Source organism: Gopherus evgoodei, chromosome 5 (genome assembly GCF_007399415.2).
Source record: "Gopherus evgoodei ecotype Sinaloan lineage chromosome 5, rGopEvg1_v1.p, whole genome shotgun sequence".
NCBI classification, from domain to species: Eukaryota; Metazoa; Chordata; order Testudines; family Testudinidae; genus Gopherus; species Gopherus evgoodei.
Window position 1 is genome coordinate 5404735 of NC_044326.1, and position 23239 is coordinate 5427973.

Consider the following 23239-nt stretch of genomic DNA (forward strand, 5'->3'; position numbering starts at 1 on the left):
TCAGTGGCTAGCACCCCGACACACAAAGAGGCTGTATTTGTGCACACGGGCATTGGGGATATATCTAATATGCTGGAATGAATGGTAGCACTCCTGAAAAGCCCTGGAGTGAAAGCCCTGGAGACCAGAATCCTCCATTTCTGATATAACATGGGCAGTGACAATGCCAGCTCCCTGTGTGCACACACATAGCCCCTTACCCTGACATGGTGGGAACACCTCTAGGAGTCTGGAGAACTTAGTCTCCATGGGTCTTTGAGTCTCCTGCTGCAAGGGTCAGCGCCATGCCCCAGTTTGACCTGAGCACGAGCCAGCTGTCTCTTATATGATCCCACACCACCTTCAGCCCCAGAAAACAGCCAGAGACTGTACCGGCTGCGTCTGTGGGCAGGCTTGTTATTAGAGGCGAGGGCTGAAACGCACAGAAGCAGCAGGTTGATTTGCCCAAGCTGCACTCCGCCTGCAGGGCCCGGGAAAGCGTTAAACCATTCTGACTAGCAGAAAACAATGTGCATGGGCATGACGTGGAAATCTCAGGGGACAACGGATAGGCCCTGACAGGGAGCCAGCACAAACAGAGGGCCGCTCTCATTGTGCATCTAACACACAACTGGCATCTCTCCTCTCTGTGCGCTTCATCGTCCACCCACCAGGCTGGAGGGAATCTGGGAGTCAGGGGCTGCACAAAGGCCCGAAAGGACCATTGTCATCATCTAGTCTGACCGTCTGCATAACACAGGCCTCAAAACCTTCCCCAGAGATTCCTGTCTGAGCTATAATCACCATCGTTTCTGCTGCTAGGGCATTCCCCAGGACTCAAACCCAGGACCTCTGGCATCACAAGCAAGAGGCAGACCCCTAGGCCAGGCATTAGAAGAAGCCCATAACTCAAGCACAGTCAGGGGTATAGTGACATACGCAGCAGATGTTCTCAGGAGCTTGCTGAGGACAGGACGCAAATTCTCAGGCCTTGGGTATTGTTCAGGTTCAAGGACTGGAGCACATTGCCCTGAGCAACCTAGTGACCCTAGCAAGTTATCCACTGAAATCATTGGGACTGCCTGCCATTGAGGGTTGCCCAATCTATGTTGGCCTTTTGAGAAGTACCTTTCTAGTCATGCAACCCCACTGGAATCCAAGAAGTTTCCCTGTGATCTCATTCCAGGTTGAGCTCTTGAGAACTGACTCTTGCAGGGTAATCCCCACTCCAACTTGAGTCAGCGGAAAAACTCCCATTGACTAAAATGGAAGCAGAATCAGGCTGCAGATTAGGTTTTCACGACAGAAAGAACAGTTCTCCTCATGCCGGTTTTGCATTAGACCAAGGTCTATGGTCTTGGAGATTTTCTCCTTCTCCGACTATAACACTTGCCTGTTGGAACTCATCCCTGTGCAGGGGACTAACACACGAGTCCATTCGCAGAACTGGGCAGGGCACAGTTTACTCATCTCACAAAATTAGTTGAGATATTCCATAATATTGACAAATTTTTCCACCCTGAGTTGGGACAAAAAGTAAAAATCTCAAAATTTTGTACAAACCAACAAAAAATTGGATTCAGGGTCAATGGCAGAGGTGTCGGCTTTTGTTTTTGCCAGGGGGTGATCCTCTCCACCCACTTCCCCTGTGTGAGCAGTGGGCGGGGCCTTAGGGGGAAGAGGCCGAGCAGGGCAGGGCCTCAGGGCAGAGCATGGGCAGGGGGATGAGGTCGTGTCCAGGTGCCGGGGCCCACAAAAGATTAATCCAGCCCTGAAGGTGCTGTGCACCATCTATTTTTTTCAGGGAGCCCTGGAGCACCCACTGAGTCGGCTCCTATGGAAATGTTTCATTTTGATTTTGACCTTTTTTATATTTAAAACCATTTTTCCCGCACTCTAAATTCACTAACATCTCAAAACAAAAAGCCAGTTTGACTCAAAATCCCCACAAGTTTTTGTTTCAAAACCATTAAAGCAGGGGCGTGTTTCACCGCTTCTGAAATATTCCCCCCGTCCCTATATCTTTGTGAGTCGGGAAATTCGTTAACGGCGACCCTGTGTCACGGAGAGTGTTGGTTTTGATGAATTGGCATTTTTGGCACAATATGGTTCATCGAAAAATTGACAGTCTGCTCTCTCACATAGGCATCAACTTTCTTCTTTCCAGGTGGGTGCTCCGCATGAGATCCCTCTTCCCCCAAGGCCCCACCCTCATTCCGCCTCTTCCTGCCCTCACTCTGCCCCCTCTCATCAGCGGTTCCCACCTGCTGCCGAACAGGGGAGGGTGCTGAGTACCCACCATTGCTTTCGTGTGTTTGCGCCTGCCCTGGAGCAAGCCGAAGTCAGCGCCTATGATCTCTCAGCCCCACTTTGAACTCGAGTGGGTTTGAGGTGGAGAGTCCTGGTCTGGGATTCTCTGGCCTGTCCTAGGCACAAGCTCAGAGTAGAGGATCACAGTGGGTCCTTCTGGCCTTTGTGCATCCTTCGTTGCGAAGTGCGAGTTTCACGTTCTACCCCCTTGTACAATGCTGTATTTAGAGGGGGATTCCTGCTTGACCCCTCCCATGATCATCAGAGGCTTGACACAGGCTGATTACACTCAGCCTGCACAGCCACCAATGTTGCTGTTGACACCGAGCCATCCGGAAGGTCTCACATCTTCAAGAAGCAACCAGCCTCTTAAGATGAAGCATTATCCCTCAATGTACATTTCCAGAGCCCCTTGCTTCTCAAAAAGAAAAGCCAAAGCACTTTGCAAACTGACCAGAAATCACTCTGCCCTCCAAGGAAATGAAGCCTCATCTGGGGTGGAGCACAGCCTCTGTCGTACATAAGGGTTTAGGACAGAGTGTGAAGGAGAAACGGCCAGATTCTCTGCTGCAGCAAAGGCGTGCTTAGCACTGCAGAGAGCGTCGTCGTCAGGGAGTTGGCTACAGATTTTCTAACCAGCCTTAGGCTGGAGCAACGTGGGTACAATCGGCACAGGTATGCTCCAAAAGGAAGCAAGGCAGAGCGCTACTTTGTTTCTGTGTCCATATAACATTGCTGGATTACATGCTACTCAGTTTGGCTGGCACAGGCTTAACTAGGGAAATCCATCTCATTGAGACATCTCTCGGGAAAGCTACAATATTCGATTGCTGCTTAGTAGGGACGGTGACTCCACCTAATGGGGATGCCGTTACGTGATTTTCTGGTACTAAGATCCACGTGAGTCTCTCTTCTGTGCCTGCTCTTCCCTAACAGAAGATTTCAGACCCTACACAGTGATGACACAACCTGGAGTGGATGACCTACTGCCCCTCTGTCTAAGCTATTTCCTTCAATACTATTCTGCAGCAGGGAATTTCAGAGGGTGTGACAGCGACTGTTGGAGTTAAGGTTGCACAAGCATTTCCATCTTAACCTTTGGGACTCCTTATGACCAGGTGTTACTTATGCCCAGACCTAAATTTTGGAAAATTTTACCTTTCAAGCTGAAATTTTTGACCGGCTGTAATGCTGTCAAACCTCCAGGGCAGGGTACAAGATAGAAATCTTGGTAGGAAATCACCATCCCTGTGAATGGGCTAAGCATCCTGGTGAACGCTGGGTTTGATTGGAGGGAGTTATGACCAGGGTGTTTTCTAGACAGAGTCGGCTCACCGGGCCCATAAAACGTGCTATTCAGTAAAGCTACTCGGAGCATATTCACCTGCTCAGGCAGTACAAATATTGTGAGATGAGGAGCAGGGCAGCTGGTAAGGATTACAAGAAGAGGGGCTCCCTACTACAGAGCTTGCTGGATGTGAAAGATGGTGTCCAGCCAGAGAGCATGAAATTGCTAAATGTGGAGTTGGTTTTGGTTTTTGTTGTTGTAAACCTAGGTGAAGTAGGAAGATAGCCTGAAGATAGTTCAGGCCTCGTATCAGAGGCTTGAGGCCTGAACTAACATAGTGGTCAAAGCTTTGCTGATATAAAGCAAAGTCAGGTTGTGAGCAAGAGGCAGGCCCTGATCACAGGGGCTGATCTTACAGAAATACACATTCCTAAGTAGTGCTAGGCACAGAGCACTCCCGCAAACACATTCCAGAAGGGTGGTCCCAGAACATCTCAATACCAACTCATGCCCCAAAGAGAACAGGAATACTCTGACCTATCTTAAAGATAAGGGCAGGATGACAGCCTGATGGATGGAGATGTTTTGATCAAACCAACACGTACAAGGTAATGTTAACAATGTCAGAGGGTGGCACCTAGCCATGTCAGAGGGGCAATAGGTAACTTATTTGTATCGATGTATAAAGAGTTATCTCAGAGGGAGTGTCTTTGCCTGGCCTAGGGGGGAACAGAAAGTCCTGCCGTTCACTGAGCTGGTCCATTGTTAGGAGCATTCATGTATTAGTGGTCCGGCAGAATTTGCAAGTTACTAGCACCATGCTCAATCGACAATAAACCTGGCCATTTGCCTTCATCCCTTAATGGCTCTTGTGGTCATTGGGCAGTTCAATCAAGGTCTGCCACCTGCACAGAGCTGGGATGGCACAAAGAGAGAACACACACACACACAGCCAAACATCTGACTACACTAGGAAATTCCATGAAAAAACTCCATTAAGAGAATGCTAAGGCTGTATGGGTGAGCATTCAAAGTCAGGAAACACCATGGTGAAAGTGGTAGGCTCCCCCTTAGTGTTGCCCCCTCTTATTTTAGGGGTTTTCTCAGGTATCCATCACTCCGGTATCTAAGTTTGTGGGGGGAGTGCTGAACGAAGGGATTGAACCCATCTCTATCCCAGCCAGGACTCTTGGGTGATGTGGTGGTCAAAACCAATGGCGAAAATACCTGAGGATTGGGAGTTTCAGCAGCATTCAAATCATTCCAGGGAGGAACGGGGAAGAAGCTGGATTTGTTCCCCTTGGAACAGGCATGAGTTCTCCTCCCCCAGAAGCCACTGATCCCCCACAATCCATTTGGCTCCTGGGGAATCTGCCAGATAGCAGTGGTCGGCTCCTGGGAGCCCTTGCTTATGTCTTCCCAACAGCTCAGCTTCGCTGGAGGAGTGTGCCAAATGGATGCAACATTGCGGGGGCAAAGGTTGGAGTACAGTGTGGGTGCCTGGCCTTGCCCCAGCTCAGCCACAGACTGAGCGGATTTGCCCGCCCGGGACAAGAGCTCTGGGATGGGGTTGAAAACTGGGCTGAGGATCCCCGCAGCTTGGCAAATATTGTGGGAATGCCTGGGCACATTGGCATCTCGCCACAAACGCCAACAAAGCTCCTGCAGCAGAGCTCCAGGCTTTCTGCCTTGTGCCAGAGGCCAGGTCTTCGGAAGATGCACTCCCAGCTGCTGTCCCTCAGTCACATGGCTTTGCCTTGTTCCCCACCCCAAATATCATCCACAGAGCAGGAGCGGGGACCCGGCACCACACGCCCCGTCACTGCCAGGGCTCATTATGGCAAGAGGCACTGGTGATTGCATGGCTCACAAAGCTCTGGGAGACCGAAGGGTGCGGTGACACCCAGTTAACAGCACTGCCGGGATACGCCAATCACCGGCCCCCTGCCTACGACAAAAGGGGTCGTGAATCCACCCTGGAGGGGTTTTGTTGAGTGTTGTGTGCCCACATACGGGAAAGCAGAACACACAAAACTGAGGCCTGGTCTATACTTAAATGTAGGTGCTCAGGGGGGTGAATAATCCACACCCCTGAGTGTTGCAGCTATTCAACCTAGATGTGTGCCAGAGTAGATGCTTCCATCCACCTAGCAGCTCCCACATTGATGGAAAACCCCACCCATCGGAGTAGATTGTGTCTAAGCTATAGAGTGATGTCCTAGTTATGCTGCTATAGTCTTTGTATCATAGGCCTGGCCCGAGAGAGAGACAGTGGCAGGAAGAAAGCCAAGTAGCAATATGTATGCATGGTGTGACCCTTGGGGAGCCTCGAGGAAAGTTCTAAGTCTGGTGCTGGCTAACGAGGCTTGGGGCCATCAGCAAAGAAGCTGTCCCTTGGGTTTTTCTGGGTCCTCCTGCATTTGGAGAAGCAGGACTTTGGCCATTCCTTATAAATAACCAAGACTGCGAGAAAATACCATCCATTTCTACTTCCTGCTGCAACAACCTACTAGACCTCACATTTTTGGTTAGCCGCTCAGCTCAGGAAGGGTAACCCTCTCATCCGCTGTAGTATTTAGAGACCCCAGCTGAGATCAGGGCCCCGTTGTGCTACAGGCACAGAGTAAGAGACGCTCCCTGCCCCGAGGGCTTCACAATCTAAACAGATCAGACTGGAAAAGGGTGGGAGAAAGGAAGCATCATGACCCACTTTACAGACGGGGAACTGAGGCACAAAGAGATTCAATGAACTGGCCAAGGTCACAGCAGTGTTTTGGAGAACTAGAGAGCATTCGGAGAGGGGTAACAAGAAGAATCAAGGGCTTGAGGAAACCCTCTTGTGAGGAGCGATTGAAAACACTGGGACTTGTTACTTTGAAACAAATAAGATGGAGACATGAGAAGAGTCTATGGCTACATCTTCACTACCTGCCCTATTGGCGGGTAGCAATCGATTGCTCGAGGATTGATATATCGTGTCTCATCTAGACGCGATATATCGATCCCCGAACGCGCTTATATCGATTCCGGAACTCCACCAACCTGAATGGAGCTGCGGAGTCAACATGGGGAGCCGCGGACATCGATCCCGTGCCGTGAGGACGGTGAGTAATTTGATCTTAGATACTTCGACTTCAGCTATGTTATTCACGTAGCTGAAGTTGTGTATCTGAGATGGATTTTCCCCCGTAGTGTAGACCAGCCCTATACAATAGTTCAGAGAAGGGAGATCAGGAGCTTCTGTTCTCTCTGACATGAACAAGGGAACAGTCAAATACAATACAATAAAAGGTGGTCACATTCAAAGCCAAACATAATGTGTAATTAGACTGTGGAACTCATTGCCACAAGGTGTAACAAAATTTAACCAGATTCACAAAGGGATGGGACATTTACATGGATAACAACTCTGGACATTCTTGTTATAATTAATACTAAACATTTTGGAAGGGATATTAGACCTCATGCTTCTGGATTTAAGCCAATCTCTAGCTATTAAAGATCAGGGTGATGCCTTATGTGGGGAGCAGATTATCCTACATCTGCCACTGTGGGGTTCTTACACCTTCCTCTGAGGCATCTGGTTCTGGCCTCTATCAGAGCCAGGCTAGTGGACAGGATGGACTCGGGGCTCTGATCAAGTCAGGACATTTGTCAGGCAAAGGCAGGATGTGGACCCAGACCTTCTGTGTCCCAGTCTGGTGCCTTAACCACAGACTCATCCCTTCTACTCAGAGTCTGTTGAATATCCTCCAGATAGACCCACTGCACAGCACCTAATGTAAACCCAACCAGCAATTCGGGAATGTCTCCAATATTAAAAACAAAACAGAAGCAGAAAAACAAGCCACAGATGACAGAAAAGGCACAGGCCTAGACTATCCCCCAGATCCGAATTCCTGCAGACTTCAGAGAGTCCCAGATCCACAGCCATATTCTGTGGCTTGAGCACCTCTCAACTTAACACCATTAAGGAGAGGGAGGAGGGACTCCCCCTCCGAATACCCAGCCTAGTGAGCTGTCTTTTATGATTCACAATAAAGAAAAAAATTACAAGGAGCCAGTTTTTCATCCTACCCCATTTGGGGGCCTTTACAGGGTGTTAACAGCACTGGCTCAGTTGTTTATTATAGACAATAATACGCTGGAGCTAGACCCGAACAGCAGCCAAGAACAATCTATTCCCTTCCTCAGCCCTCCCCTAGATGGGAAGGTGAACCTACGTTAACCAACCCCCAGGCTCACCTCGTCACTGATGGGGGAGCACTCACACATCAACAGCTCCCTTCCCGCCTTACACGGAGTTACAAGAGATTTGCTTCTTCAATTCAGCGTCTGTCGCCTTGAGGCCCTGGGCCAGACACACCACCCGGTGCATGAAGGACAACCTCAGCAGGCAGAACCCAGATGGCTGAGCAGTGGAAAAGGTACCCATTCTAGAGCGGAGATATCCAGAGCCAGGGATATGGGACCCCATGGACTATGGTACCCATGGAAGACGGGTGGAAGTCAGTGGTCTCTCTCCTGTGGCAAAGCCTTGCTCAAGTACAGCTTCCTCTGTGAGTATAGGGCAGGGGGGCACAAGCTGTACCCACAGGGACAAAGGGTGTCCAGACGATTCCCTCAGGAACTCATGCAAGTTTTTAGCGTGCTGCCCAGTTCCATTGCAAGCTCCCGATCCTGGCCCCAGCACTCCGGCTGAGTAACCTGGTGGGATGCTAGAACTGGCACTGTGGCCACAGAGCAACAGCTTTGCCCCAGCCTGGCCTTCCTCCAGCATGACCACCCCCCTGGCCTCCGGTTCCAGGGTATTCAGGAGTCACAGAGCCCAAGGATGGGATGCCAGTGGCCAGCCTCCGCTTTCCCGGCCCATGGAACCGCATTAGCTCCATGGTGGATGCGAGGGTGGAGAGGGTTTTTACCACTGTGCCGTTAGTCGAAGGCACTCAGGGCACTTTGTGAATGAAGGTTTGTCCTTGATCCCTCTGTATCCTAGGATGTTCCATACTCCATACTCCTGACCAGGATTTTGAGACGACCAAAGCCTCGGACAATCCACCCCAGGTGTTACCCAGAGGCAGGGCCGGCTCCAGGCACCAGCTTAGCAAGCAGGTGCTTGGGGCGGCCACTCCGGAGACGGGCAGCAGGTCCAGGTATTTGGCGGCAATTTAGCACTCCCGCTCAGAGCGAAGGATCCCCCGCTGAATTGCTGCAGATCGCGATCTCTGCTTTTTTTTTTTTTTTTTTTTGCTGCTTGGGGCGGCAAAACCCCTGGAGCCGGCCCTGCCCAGAGGCCAGGACTTCAGGAGTTTAGCCAGGGCGACTCATCCAGTTAAGTTTCCTTATATGATGGGCAGTCAACAGACAGATTGCGGCCAAATCAGAATTGCCAGACACAGCTGAACAGACCCCAAAATCTTTTTTATTTAATTATTATCATCATTGTTATTTTATAATTATTTTCTCTGGAACCTGGACCTTGACCAAGGACTTTGGACCGCGACAAAAACTAATTGCCTATCCCTGCCTCAGATGTATTTCCCAAGAGCCTGCAAAGTCCCTCCCAGACACTGCTGACAACCCACTATTTCTAAGAAAGTCCCTGAGGTTCTGGAAAAACACCCGGCTCCATGTTTATTCCCTCTTGGTAACTCCAGATCAGATGTGTTCCCTTTCAAAGCCAGAAAAGGATCGTTCTAACTGCTGGTGCCAGCACCACCCAGCACACCAAGGCTCAGCAAATCCCACCGAGCCCTCTCCAGGGCCCACGCCAGTGCCAGCAAGGACGATTTTGCAACTGGAAATGGGCCAGCCATTATGCTGGCTTTGTTTGAGCAGGGCTGACCGGAGTGACAACCCCGCTGTGTCAGTCCAGTGAGCAGGTACGAGTGGAAGGTGCAGCTGGGGCCATGTCTTTCCAAACGTGCCAGCACTTCCACCTGGACTCTGCTCCCAGCTCACAACTTGCAGCCGGCCAAAGAGTGAGGGGTGAGATGAAAACACCCAAGGCACCAAATTCCATTCTGGATCTACACAGACTCGAAGCCCAAGGCTCCCATTTATCAGTCTTAACTGCTTTCTCCTGCCTTCATCTGCGCTGCACTTGTTTAACCAAGGGACGCCCTGGGAATTCTAGCTTGTTAAATCACCATAAGAATCTTTCACCAAAAAGCCACTCTGCTGATGTGAGCTGCCCTCTCTCTCTCAACCCCCCATTTCATTAAAGCAATTGTTTGAGAACTCCATTGATCTCAGTCTCATCTTATTTACGGACTCTCTCTCCCGTGCTGTGGACATGTCTGTCTCCCAAACAGTTTCCCATGGCGATGGACAGATACCAAGGCCGCATAAGTTTCCATGTGACAACCTGAGTTTCATCGTTAATTTTGGGAAATATGTAGCACAGCACCATTCAGACCGGATTCTGGGGATACTGCACTAAGTGATTTTACTTTGGCTCGGTGAATGCTTTGGAAAAATGGGACTGGGTCTCCCACAGAAGTCATGAGGCTTGGGAGATCCATTTTTAGTGAAAACCATCCAGGGAAAGAAATACCCCTATCATTTACGCTGGAAGAATTTATAGCACCCCGCCCCCCAGATATTTGTATTGTCCAAGTTGGACGCTTACATTCTGGTCCTTCACCAGCTTGGTTTTAGATTTTGCGGGAGTTACACAAATCAGCTATTCTACATTTTAATATAGTACTATCACAAGTTACTGCTTGCTACAGTCTGCTGATGTGACTCCATGACAAACAATAACAGTGCCTATAACTTTATTGTAATAGTGTCTTTCATACTTCCAGACGCTTTTTGGCTTTAATCTCCTCCTACATTAGGGTAGCTCCATCAGCACCAAGGGAGTTTTTACTGATTTATGCTGGTGTAACTGGAGGGCAGAATCTGGCCCTTTTTCTGTATCTTGAGAGATGACAAGATGCGGGTGCTCCCCTCCTATGGGTGACATGCACAGATGGTCATCAGCAAGTGAGATTTACATCGTGACCATAAAAGCTGTCTCTTCATAACATGAACAATGCTCCGGATTTAATAGAATCAAGACCAGAGTCATTCCTACCATTAACATCATCGACAATGCGTTACCGTGCATGCATGCAGATTGAGCTCACTACCCGGGGAAAAGCTGGTTTGAAAATGAAATTGACACCAGTATTATTCTATCAATTATTCGGTCTTACAAATCGGTTATGTTTTTAAATTAACTACCAGCGAAGCAGAGAATCATGCAAACCATCCATCTAGAAATGACTGCCTGGTTATTTATTTATTTTTTACAAGCAGAATGGGGGTGGAGGGGAAGGAAGAAAAGATCTTGCTTCATACATCCAGCATGCGATTGCTACTGGTTACCCCAGCCTCTGTTTACCTCCATTTCTTCCCACCTTCTGGAGGCTCTAGCAAAAAGCAGCAGCATCTTCGCTGTTTCATTGCAACCCAGCGCAAACCACCCCTGTGTCAGCGCACATACAGGGTGTGTGTGTGCAATAAACGTGTGTGCTGATCTAATCTGAAAATGAAATCCTCGAGCCTCAGTCTCCCTTTCCGGTGCATTTCTCCCGCACATGTAACGTGCCGATTTCCCATCCACTCCGCCAAGACATTTTAAACAAACTGGGGATCGGTGCGTTCCTTACCTGCTAGCGGGTGCGCTGCCCCCCGCCTCCGGCCACGCTCCGCTCCGAGGGGGGATGCAGCCAGGAGCCCCCCGAATTCTCCCCGGGGAGCCGGGCTCGCTGGTGCGCGGCGGCGGATGATGCCAATGCCCGGGACGCTGCTCAATCCATACCTGTCCCCGGCTCCTCCAGAGAGGGCAGCAATCCCCCAGCCGCCGGAACCGAGAGAGGGTGGGACTGGGGCCCGCCAGAGGGAGGGGACCGCTGGCTAGGGCTGTCCTGCCCCCCGCCTTTGTTGGTGGGCGCTGGAAGCCTGGCCGCATCCGAGGGGCTGCGGGGCCAGACGCGCACACACACCCCCGGGAGGAGGAGGAGGAGGAGGCGGCGTGTGATGAATTCAGCAGCGCCCAGCTCGCTGCGGAGAAACCTCCATTTCCAGGCGAGCAGCGGCAGCTGGGCGAGAGGAGCCGGGGCAGGGGAGACCCCAGGGCCGGGGAAGCAGAGCTCTGTGATTGCACCTGACTCCCAGCCGCTCCCACGCTGGACTGCGCTTGTGCCCCGGGGAGCGCCGGGGAGGAGGATGCAGCCGCCGCCGCATCCCTGCCGGTTCTGCAGCCGGAGTCTGCCTCGTGTGCTCCTCTCTCCCCCCGGCCTGCCTCTCCGAGCTCTGCCTCCGCCTGCTGCAGCGCGCTCCCGCCGCCCCTCGATCACCCCCCCGCAGGGGCGCCCTGCCTCCCTCCCTCCATCCGCCTTGACAAGCCACATGGGCCCCCAGGCGAGGGAGCGTCTGCAAACTCGCCAGGCCATGCTCGAGGAAGGTGAAATCCCCCCCCCCCCTTTGCAAGGTCCCTTGGCTCTGGGGCTGCGGGGGTGCCTGGCGAGGGGGGGGTGCAGGGGTGAGGAGGTGACACCCAAGGTGCCTGGCTGGGATCCCCTGCAACTTGGAACGGCACCTGCCGGGTTATTTTGTATTTGGTCTAGCTGCCAATCACCCTGCTTTAAATGTCTGGTTCTTATTCATTTACCCGTGTCCGCCTCCCTTGCCCACGTGCGGCTTTGCCTGATCTAAGCGAAGCCTGACCCCGGTAAAACACTGCGTGGTTAGGTCATAATGAAGGGATCAATAATGCAACACGCTCCATCTCCCAACTCAGGGAACCGCTGCCCAGGGAAGGAAAGTGCCAGGGAAGAGTTAAGTAGCTTTGTGGCCCTGCAGTGGACAGCACGGGGGTGCCCTCTGTTAGATGAAGTGTGTGTCATAGGGCCCATATTGCTCTAACTTACTGGAGATTCTCAAATTACAGTTGTCATGGGCTGCACATCACACAGTAGCCAGGGCTCAGATCCCCCTGTGCACAAGCACAGGAACCCTGCTACTTGAGCTGAGGAGAATCTCCCTTGCTCTTAATAGTGTAGGGGGCTATGGCACACTGTTCTGGTTCCCTCCAGTAGATGGCAGCGAGACAAACACAGGTCACTACAGTGATACAATTTAACCCTTCCCTCTCCAAAGCACTTCACAGACATTCATTTATTTTTGGTGCTTTTGACCCACAGAAGGGTTTTTACCACCACTCGCTCATTCACCTTCACCCACCCTGCAAAGTGTGATCAGCATGATAAACCCCTCTGGGCAAGCACCAGGGCTTTTCTAGTTCGGTATAAAGCACGGAGCACACCTGTGACACGGGATGAATCCAGAATGAGGACAATAACGGTCATTTATAATAGCCACAGTGCTCAGCATTTGAGGCCTAGGGGCCCAGGCACTGAGTTGGGTGTCAGGAGACCTGGTACCTCATCCTGGTTCTGCCGCTGTGACTTTGGTCAAGCAGGGCCGGCTCCAGGCACCAGCGTAGGAAGCAGGTGCTTGGGGTAGCCAATTTAAAGGGGTGGCACAACCAGGTCTTCGGCGGCGGGTCCCTCATTCCGTCTCTTCCTGTTTGAGCTGCCGCTTTTTTTTTTTTTTTTTTTTGCCGCTTGGGGCCTCAGAAAAGCTGGAGCTGGCCCTGTGGGCAAGTCACTTCTCCTCTCTCTGCTTTGGTGTCCCCATCCCACCCGTGTCTATTCAGACTGTGAGCTCTGTGGGGCTAAGTCTGTCTCTGACTGTGTCAGTCCAGCAGCGAGCACAAGGGGGTCCTGATCTCGGATGGGGCTTTCAGCTGCTGCTGTAATGCAAATAATCAACACCACAAACCCGCAGAGGGAGCGTGGCTTGAGCAGCCTGCATGAGAAAGCAGCGGTATAGGAGGTGTTCCAGCAGCCATAGGGAATTGAGACCACAGACAGCGGCTTCACACCCACCAAGGGGCGTCCTACATCAGGTCAGCTCTTGATTTTCAGAGGCCTCTGCTTGAGCTGAAACTCACTTGTGATGTAATTGACATGGGGGTTTATATAGAGGAGGGGATAGTCAACTCCTTTACACAATCCTTGCCTTCCATCTAAGTGGCGTATAACTTCCACACTGGGGCCATGTGGCTTTCTCCGGCTCTGCATCTCCCAGGTCTGCCGCGTCAATCGCTAAACTGCTTGCTCCGCTTGATGGCCTCAAGACCTTTGGGTGGCTCCGCGTTTTTCCTGGGATTTAGCCAATAAGCAAACCCTGTTCTGTTCCCCATGCACCTGGCAGCCAGAGAACCAGGGGTCTGCTCCTGATGCATGAGGATCTTCAGAAAGAAATGACAACAAAGCCCATTTGATTGGGGGGAAACCCCCACCCCACCTCTCTTTCTCAACGTGAAACCCTCTCGCTCTTTGCAAGAGCGCCAGACCAAATCACTGCCCGGCCTCAGGGTTCCCAACAGAAGCAGTGGCCAAGCTCCTATCGGCTTCAATATTTTCCAGCTGCCCTGATTGCTGGCTTCATACAGCATGTTGCCCCCCTGTGGATAGCTTTTGCAGTGAGGCCAAAGACAGAACCAGCAGCCAGCCCTGGAGAGAGAACTGCACAGAACCCTCCTCATCCCTAGACATGGCCCCTACGTTTCAAGGTGGTAGCAGGGTGCATTGTGGGACGCTTGTATGGCCAGGGCCGTGTTGTGCCTGTTCTGGGCATAAACAGTGATCTTTGGCTTCCAGGGCTGCCCATCATAAGGTGCAAAGCTGGAGGTGAGGGGGGTTTACCTGGGCCCTGGCCCAACCACTTTTTGGCCAGGCCAAATCTGTGTGGTGCTGTGAACCCACACATTGGGTGGGGTGTATGTGTGTGTGGCCTCTCTGCCTCCCCCTTGCCCCAACTTTAAATAGCATCCAGCAGCCCCTGCTGCCCACACATCCGCAAAGGAGCATGGTCGTGGGGTCCAAAGGATGCCCGACCTGTCTTGTTCCCCCTTAAATCAATGCACAATCTCAGTCCCGCCCCCAGCAGCACAAACCACTAGTGGCCCAGCTGTGTCTGACTCAGCAGTCGGGGTCTATATTCTTTCCACTCCAGTGAAGGATTTCTTCCCTGCTGCTTCCCAGAGTGATGAAGCAGCATCGATTTCCTTCTCTGTCACCATCGGTTCGGGATGGTGCAACATGCCAGTAATGGGCAGTGTGAAGCACTGACACCTCTCCAAATCTGCTAAGAGATATCAGCCCCATCCCTACAGCCTTTGCTAAGGCATTAGAGTGCAGCCTGATGTAGGGCTAGGAGATGTGGCCTGGTATCATGAGCCCACCTCATGATGGTGGCTAAGCCAGTGCTGTCTGCTGGGCCAGAATCCCAGGCAGGAGACGGGCACCAAGCGACAGACTAGCTCTGTAGGAGTAGCAAGCCAGAACCTGCAATGTCACTCAAACAATTCTCTGGGGCCAACTTCCTGGTTTAAATAATTGATGTGGACCAATCAGGCAGCTGCAGGTGTCTGTCACTCTGGCCTTTTCAGGTGGTACCTCCTGCCATGTCTACCCCTCCAGGAACTGGTGGGTGATGTTTTACCTAACTGCCCAGTGGCAATGAAGAGGTGTCATTTGCCTAGGGAGGGCAATAATTATCTTACATCTCTACAGTGCCTTTTATCACACAAGACGCTATCCCAAAATGCTTTGCGGTGGGGATGGATCAAGATGCCCCAGTGCAGCCACTTCTGGGGTGGTTATTCTGAGCCAGAAGCACTGCACAAGAAGCAGATTGTTTAGGAGGGTCTATGAAGGAGAACGCCTCCCTTTGAAACATTAGGAGGGAGTTTTTAGGTAGATATTTTAATGAAAACCAAGGCTCTGATCAATTGTGGTTGTTAAAAGACCTCTGGCGAGTTTTGCAACATTTCCAGCCTGGGTAATGGCATTTCACCTGCAAAAAATCCCACTCTGGTCTTAGTTTGGAGAACTTATAATTCACTACCCCAGGGTGACACTGGCCCTTTAAGAGGGAACAAGGTTCAGTGTAAATGTGACTGATCAGCACCAACCAATTAGATTTAACAGAGGGCACCTGGGCCATAGTGGGGAGGGAGACTTGGTAAAACAGAACTGGCCGGCCCATGTCAGGGAAAGGGGAGACCTGCCAGAGGCAGAAGAGGGTTCCTAGAAGAAGGCTGGAGAAGGGTTTGCTGGCTGACCTCCAAGCTGGAGAGCCAAGGCTGAAAGTGGAGAAGCAGTGCAGCTGCTGACTTCTCCATGCTGGAGACCTGCTCCCAGAAGAACAGTGAGAGGGCCTAGGGGAGAGAGAGATGCTCCCCCGGCGAGGCTGATCCCCCAGCAGGGAGGCTGTGGGGGTTTCTGCTGGGAAGCGAAGGGTGGTACCCCAGTTGGAAGGGCTGGGGGATAGCTGTCCTACCAGGAGAGGATTGAGGAAGTACCTAGAAGGCACCAGAGCATGGTTTGTGCCACATGGACTAACTAGCATAGGACTTCAAGGACTACGTGTCCTGGCATGCTAGGTGGGCTGTGGTTTGGAGCTTCGGTTATGGACTACTTGGGTCATGTTGCAATACATCGGCCCCAAGGACGGGTAGGGCTGAGACAAGACAGCTTGTATAGTGTAACTGGGTTCTCTGAAGGAGGGAAACTGAGGCAGACATATCGGTTGTGCTGCAGCCTGCTCTTCATGAGGATACCTCAGGCAGGGCTGGTGCAAGGATATTTTGCACCCTAGGCAAAACTTCCACCTTGCCCCCGCCCACTCCCGAGCATCGCTTATTAAAAACTTTAAAAATGAATGCTGCATAATGTGGCATTGTTCATTAGAATTAATATACGTTCGGCTTGAAAATGTATTAATTTAATTATTTAGTCTACATATTTAATGAAAATAAATGAATAACCTGACAGGGTTGACATTGTTATTGTTTTCACTTTGCACAATATAGCATGGATCTTAAAATAAATCACATACCTTATCCACAATGCACTGTCACAAAGTAACACGTTAGAATTTATTTTTCCGCGCTTTCAGTTTAACAAATTTAGAAACAAGTTCCTCCAAGTTAATGCTGCAAGCAATGACATGTTCTATTGACAAGGTCAAGAGCCCAGCAAGTCTTTGTTGCAACATTGATGTTCACATGTATATTTTTATCAACTTGAGCTTCGAGAAGCTTTGCCACCACTGGCCACAGAAACTGGGAGAGTCAAGAGGATGCAAAGAGCAATAACTGTGTTGGAGACACTATCTGTCAGTTTATTTGTGCATATGAAGTTCAGTACAACTTGCGGTGATGCACTCTTTTGGACTCGTCGTGCAATAGCTTGCAATTCATTGCACAAGTCAAAGGCATCGATATCTTTGGATTCACCATGTTGCAAAGCTTGCTCCAGATTCAAGCAATGTTCCATAATTTGCTTTGGTGTTGTCTTTTGCAAACTGTAAACATCATATAGGAAGCCAAATACTGAACTAATTTGCTGCATCAGTGTGAATCTTTCTTCAGCTGAAGGTATTGCTGTGTTCATGACTGCAATGTAAAAGTTCACTTTGAATTTTTCTTTCAGATTATAAATAGGTTCGTCATCTGCTTCATATGTGGACTGCTTCCTCTTTTTTCTAATATGGATTGGATCTGGTTCAAAAAGTGCCGGTACATCCAACTCCTCTGCAAGTTCACCTGCTTCTACCAGTGTTTTCTCAACGTCTGCATCACTTCTGTGGCCTGCAAGAAACTTCTTGGTTTCTCCAAGCCTCAAGTCACAGTGCAATTGCAACAGGGCAATGGGAGCGTGTCGCCGGTCCGTCCTGCGCCCAGGCTGGGGAGTTGAATGCTGGGATCTCGCTCTGGCGGGGGAGCGAGGGGCAGGCAGAACTGTGAGGCAGAGTGTGCATGGCCCTCACACCAAAGCAGGGTTCGGAGGGTAGAAAGCTGAGCCACAGGAAGGTGGGTTAAAGCGGCTTAGCCGCCCCTCCATGCAAGAGAGCCCACAGAGCTGCCAGCTGTGGCCTCCCTCCCTTCTCTCCCCAGGGAGCAGAGCCTCTGCCCTGGAAAACCTGCAGCCTGCTCTCTGAGGAGCATGCCATGCAAGCCGGCCCCAACTGCACTGCACTGGCAGCACAGCTCAGCCCCAGCTAGGGTGACCAGAGAGCAAATGTGAAAAATCGGGACAGGGGCTGGGGGTAATAGGAGCCTATATAAGAAAAAGACCCAAAAATCTCTCTCTCTCTCTCTCTCTCTCTCTCTCTCTCTCTCTCTCTCTCTCTCTCTCTCACACACACACACACACACACACACACACACACACACACACACACACACACACCCCGCAAGCTGCTCCATTCTTCTTCTGGCTCTTGCTGTGCAATCTACTACAAGACAGAGGAGCTACTACTGTAATAATGTACCTACCAACACAGCAATCTGTACAATGACTGAGTCACAGTCAAAAGACTTCACATGGCAGGAGTCAGAGAGCAATTGGGACTTCCCTGGTTTTCTAAATGGCAGGAGACAGGAGTCAGAGAGCAACTCACTGGGAGCTGGTTCTTCTCACCTCCTCCTCCCTGTGGTCTGCGATCTACTCAAAGAATTTCTCTTGTTTCCTAAATGGCAGTAGTTGGAGAGCAATTCATTGGGAGCGTCATTCTTATCACCTCCCTATAGTCTGCGATCTATTCAAAGGACTTCCCTAATCGTTGGCTTTGTAAATGGCAGGAGAGCAATTCATTGAGAGCCTAGTTCTTACCTACGTCTTCCCTACAGTCTGCGATCTGCAGCCTGAGCCTGCATCTATTTTTAGGCACGGGCTTTTTAGCGCCCCCCAGATCTCGGCGTCCTAGGCAGCTGCCTAACTTGCCTAGTGCTTCCACCGACCCTGACCTCAGGCAGTGCTACCAACGCCTCAAACTCGAAATCATGCTGTGCCACCATTAAGTAGCTGTTGCATCCCACCCCAGAAGTGGGTGCATTTCAGCAGTGGGTGCGGTGTTTCCTGCACATGCAATGACACAGAGCCAAATTCTACCTTCAGTTACACCTTGCCAGCCCCAATGAAAAGCACTGTAGAAGCAGAAGGGGCGATTGGCAATTATCATGATGTCGCATTGCAGCATTGCAACATGAAAATTCTGGCCAATGGACAAAGAGAGGAAGGCAGCATTCTTGGCATGGAGGGGGCAGCTAATGGGGGACAGAGGACGCTTGGATGAGAGAGGGGCATGCAATGCTCCTATGTGATACAGAGACACGTCACGCGCTGTACGACTGGCTGGTGGTTTTGCAGAGCTTTTCAGGTTTGGCATCAATAATGGATGGGTTTCCTGAGGGGTATTAATAAGGGCTCATGCATCATGCATGACAAACTTCGCAGGGAAAGAGTGATGATTGTTTACTGCTATGAAAGAGACGGGCGGCCTGTGGTTTTAACAGCGCAGCCATACCTGTCTCACCCACGGCTGGGATCTTGCCACCTCACTTATGTTAAGCACCAATGGGCCTGATCTGCACCTGCATGGGAGACCGGGAAAGAAAAACCAGCTGCTGCCGTGAGTGACAGAGCAGGTGGCATTCTTCTCCTGCCAGTGCTGAAGTACTGCCCCCGGGTGGTGCTAGCGGGTGCTGTGCTGCTGGAGGCACACCTTGCAGGTGAGACATTACAACTAAGATCCTGACCACTGGTGCCATGGCTCTTTCTGCAAGACCAGAGGGGTTCACTGGGATCCTGGCTGAATTCCATTCCACCCCCTCATTCTCCCGGCTGGCTGAACGGGATGCAGGATTCTTCGCTCCTGGGTTTAACCTGTGGCTGGAGGGTGACTAGTATATAAGAAGGGAAACTGGGGCAACTTCTTGAGGCTTGTCAAGGGAAGGGGGTTGGATCTCTTCTGTTCTGGGTTTTATGCTCCCCTTGGTATCTGAGCATGGTGCGTGGAGGGCCTTGGGCAGCTGGGCTTGGGCTTCGTCAGGCACGTCCCCGTGTCTGGAGAGGGGACGGGCTGGGCCCGTGGTCCATAGGAGAAGAATTGTGTAAAGCTCACACACCGCGCTGGGGTTGAGGGGACGGTTCCAGGGGTGATTGGGACACATGTAAAGATGTTGCACAGCAGTGGGGGCTGCAGGTCAGCACTGAGAGGTCCTGTCAGGGAGGTACCCAGCACAGGAATAGCAGGGAGGGGGCCTGCAGGTCAGCACTGAGAGGTCCTGTCAGGGAGGTACCCAGCACAGGAATAGCGGGGAGGGGGCCCTGCAGGTCAGCACTGAGAGGTCCTGTCAGGGAGGTACCCAGCACAGGAATAGAGGGGGGGGCCTGCAGGTCAGCACTGAGGGGTCCTTTCAGAAAGGTACCCAGCACAGGAATAGCGGGGGGAGGGGGGCTTGCAGGTCAGCACTGATGGGTCCTGGCAGGGAGGTACCCAGCACAGGAATAGCAGGGGGGGGGGGGAGCCTGCAGGTCAGCACTGATGGGTCCTGGCAGGGAGGTACCCAGCACAGGAATAGCGGGGGGTGGGGGTGGGGCTTCAGGTCAGCACTGAAGGGTCCTGGCAGAGCGGTGGGGGAGCTGTTGGACATATTTTGATGGAATAAAGGTGCCTTATGAGTCAAAGGTGTTAACGTGACCCTGTCACTGTCCAGCATTAAGCTGTGTTAATGGGGGGTTGGGATCCAGAGAGCTCAGCCTGCTGAGCACCATGGCAAACACACCATTAAACCTCCTTTAGAATCCTTCATTAAAGATAAAGCTAAAGGAGGGTGAACAGTTAAAGTCGTTTTACCAGCAACCAGCTTTCGTTTTACCGCAACCTGTGGGTCCTTCCCTTTTCCCGTCTAACCCCTGCTGGACTGGCTCGGCGGCGGTATTGAAGATGGAGTAAGTGTACTTTGGGGCGAAAAGAGAAGCAGCCGGTTGAGAGAGGCTGAAGCTGCTGCTGTTCTAGTGCAATCCTCTTTCCTAGAAGACAGACAAGATGAACACACACTAAAGGGCAAAGAACCGAACAGCAGAGAGAGAACACATCTTCCATCTCTGGCGCTGAGGTTCACTTGCAACCTCACTGCTGGAAAAACAGGCCTGACACATGGTTTTATCAGCCACGCCGAGCCCTGGCAAACTTGTACCAGTGTTGGGCTATTCAGGGCATTGTTTTTAGCTGCTTCGCTGGTCAGGGGCTTACGGTGGTGCTGTCAATAGACAGTCTTGGCTGGCTAGGCCAAAGTCTTAACCAGAAGGCAAAAGGAGAGAGAGAGAGGGAAGGGAAGAGCTAAAGTGGGAAAAGAAAAGGACACGTGGGGCTTGGGGGAAGGATGTGTGTGACAGTCTTACATCCCAGGTGATTGGGATTTAGCCCATAAGGTGGTGATGTCACCCGAGTCCCGCTCTTGGCCCGGTCTGGTCAGGATGTCACTCAGGATCAGGATGTCAAAGACCCATGGTAAATCCCAGCCATGATGGCAAAGCCTGGGGCAGCGTTGCTGGCAGACAGCTTCTCCTCTTCTTGATTTCTGCTCCCTCCTCCCCCAAAGGCCTTTTCTTTCAAGGCCTCCAAAAGGGAGCGACGGGCAGAACAGTCCATCCCCTTGTTAGTTTGTGCACCAATTAGGCCTCATTTCTGACACTAGGTTTGGTCCGTTGATTTCCAGTCCCACACGTCTCGTATTTACCAGGCGTGATCTTAACCCAGCCTTTGAGTTCTGTCAGGAGGCCTCTTTGGACCCCCTTCTGACAACAAATATTACTACATGACCCCAGGGGAGGGAGGGACTGAAGCCTGAGCCCACCTGAGCCCCACTGTCATGGGTGGCGGGGCCGGGGCCAAAGCCGAAGCCCAAGGGCTGTAGGCCCGGGGAGGGGCTTGTAATCTGAGCCCCACTGCCCAGGGCTGAAACCCTCAGGCTTCAGTCCCGGGTGATGGGGCTTGGACTTCAGCTTTGGCCCCAGGCCCCAGCAAGTCTAATGGCAGCCCCATTAAAATGGGGTCCTGACCCACAGTTTGAGAACTGCTGGACTACTTCAGTCTGTCCCTCTGTCTCCCTTTGGTAGCTTTTTCCATCAGCGTTGATGGTTACAGGCTAATGGGACACTTCACCATCCTCACAGGTGAGCTCACAATCAGGGTCAGTTTACAGGTCCGAGGATTACAACAGAGCCCAGCGCTTGACCCAGGGGCCTGGGCACAGCCACAGGGGAAGCTTGCGTGGGGCCTGCACTGGTCTGCACTGGGTGCAATACGCAGAAGCTTTTCCAGTTCCCGTGTCACGGGAAAATCCCCCATCTACATGGGTCACCTGATGGATTTGGGGCACCAGTGTGCCCAGGAATAGCTGTGATAGCTGTTCACGAGCTCCTTGCAGTCCTGGCCGGGGGTCTCGGCTCTATTATCCACATCCCTTCCTCTTCCCACAGTGTGAGATACATTAGAGTCACACCCTCTGCTGCATCGCATTGGGAAGGCATTGGGATAATGCCGACACTCGGATAATAGGGTTTTGAATCAATGGAAGAGGGTGTGCATGTGAGATACATGAATGCATCTCTCTAGAAGACAGGTGACCTCTAATGAATTCATCCGGGATCTGATCACATTCAGATGATTTGGCTTTAGGCTGTAAAGGCCAATGCTCTCCCCGGCAGCTATTTCTTTGGGGGGAATATTTTCTTTGCAAAAAAACCCGTCGTTCTGCCAGTGGCAAGAATGCCACAACCCGGGCATGACAGCCCATCGCAAGCGGTTCTCTTGCCTGGATTGGGGCATTCTTGCATGGGTAGAATGGCTTTTTTGCAGGCCCCTCCAGGCTCCCTTTGGAAAGGACTGTGGATCCCCAGCACCTCTGGGCCCTGTGGTGGGGGGAGGATTTCACCCTCTTCTGTGCTTCTGCATCACCCCGTGGCTCCAGGGAGAAGGGGAAGCACTGGCGTCTCTCCGCCAGGCTCCCTTCTAGACACAGCCTCAGGGGGCTTTCCTCGTTCCCTTTGCCTGCACAGATGAAACATTCATCTGCTGCTGTAATACACCCATGTCGCACAAGAGGGCCAGGAAGAGACTGACCTTTCAGGTTAGCAGAGCACCATGCCAAGGCCACCCCCCCCCCCGATTACTGACCCCTGTCATGTGACTGGGCCTATCCACAGACTCCAGAGGTTCCTGTCACAATCCCCAGAAGTGGGTGCTCTGGATTTATCTCCTTTACGGGGCTCTCCAGCACCGGGATTGGCACGTGGCTGCTGTTCCTGTTCTGTGTGTAGCCAGAAGAACACAGTCTCTAGGGCTGCCAGGGGCACTACAGTCAGTTTTTGAAACAGTTAAACAAATGAGATCCATTTTGCTCTGTCCTTCCTTGACTAAGCTACCAGCACATCCCCTGCATTCCCCCTAGACCGGCCGTAGGACGCACAGGCCTTGAAAATGCATCCACAAAGGGAGGAAATGGGGTGGAAATGTTTACAGGGATGCAAATAACTTAGTTGTGGCCTAGGGAGAAACTTGTATGTGTGAAAAAGGTGACAATCCAGCTGGCTTAGAGTAACTTCAAACCCACTAGAAAATCAGAGGTTTCCAAGCTGGACTTAGATTTCAACCTAATTTGCTTTGCACGTTGTAATGGAAATTGGTCTGTAGAAAATGACAGCGTCTGGTGATGAACTTGTTATGAAAATTGCTGTATCAGGGAATGAC

General features: G+C 51.5%; 1 protein-coding gene across 1 annotated transcript in view; it reads right to left on the reverse strand.

Annotated features, from left to right (window-relative positions):
• FBXO41 (F-box protein 41) overlaps positions 1-11842 on the reverse strand; it is a 54729-nt gene extending 42887 nt beyond the window's left edge. The window contains exon 1 of the mRNA XM_030565199.1: positions 11236-11842. The gene's annotated coding sequence lies outside the window, so the exon portion shown is untranslated. The remainder of the gene's footprint in view (positions 1-11235) is intronic.
• Positions 11843-23239: the final 11397 nt, after the last annotated feature.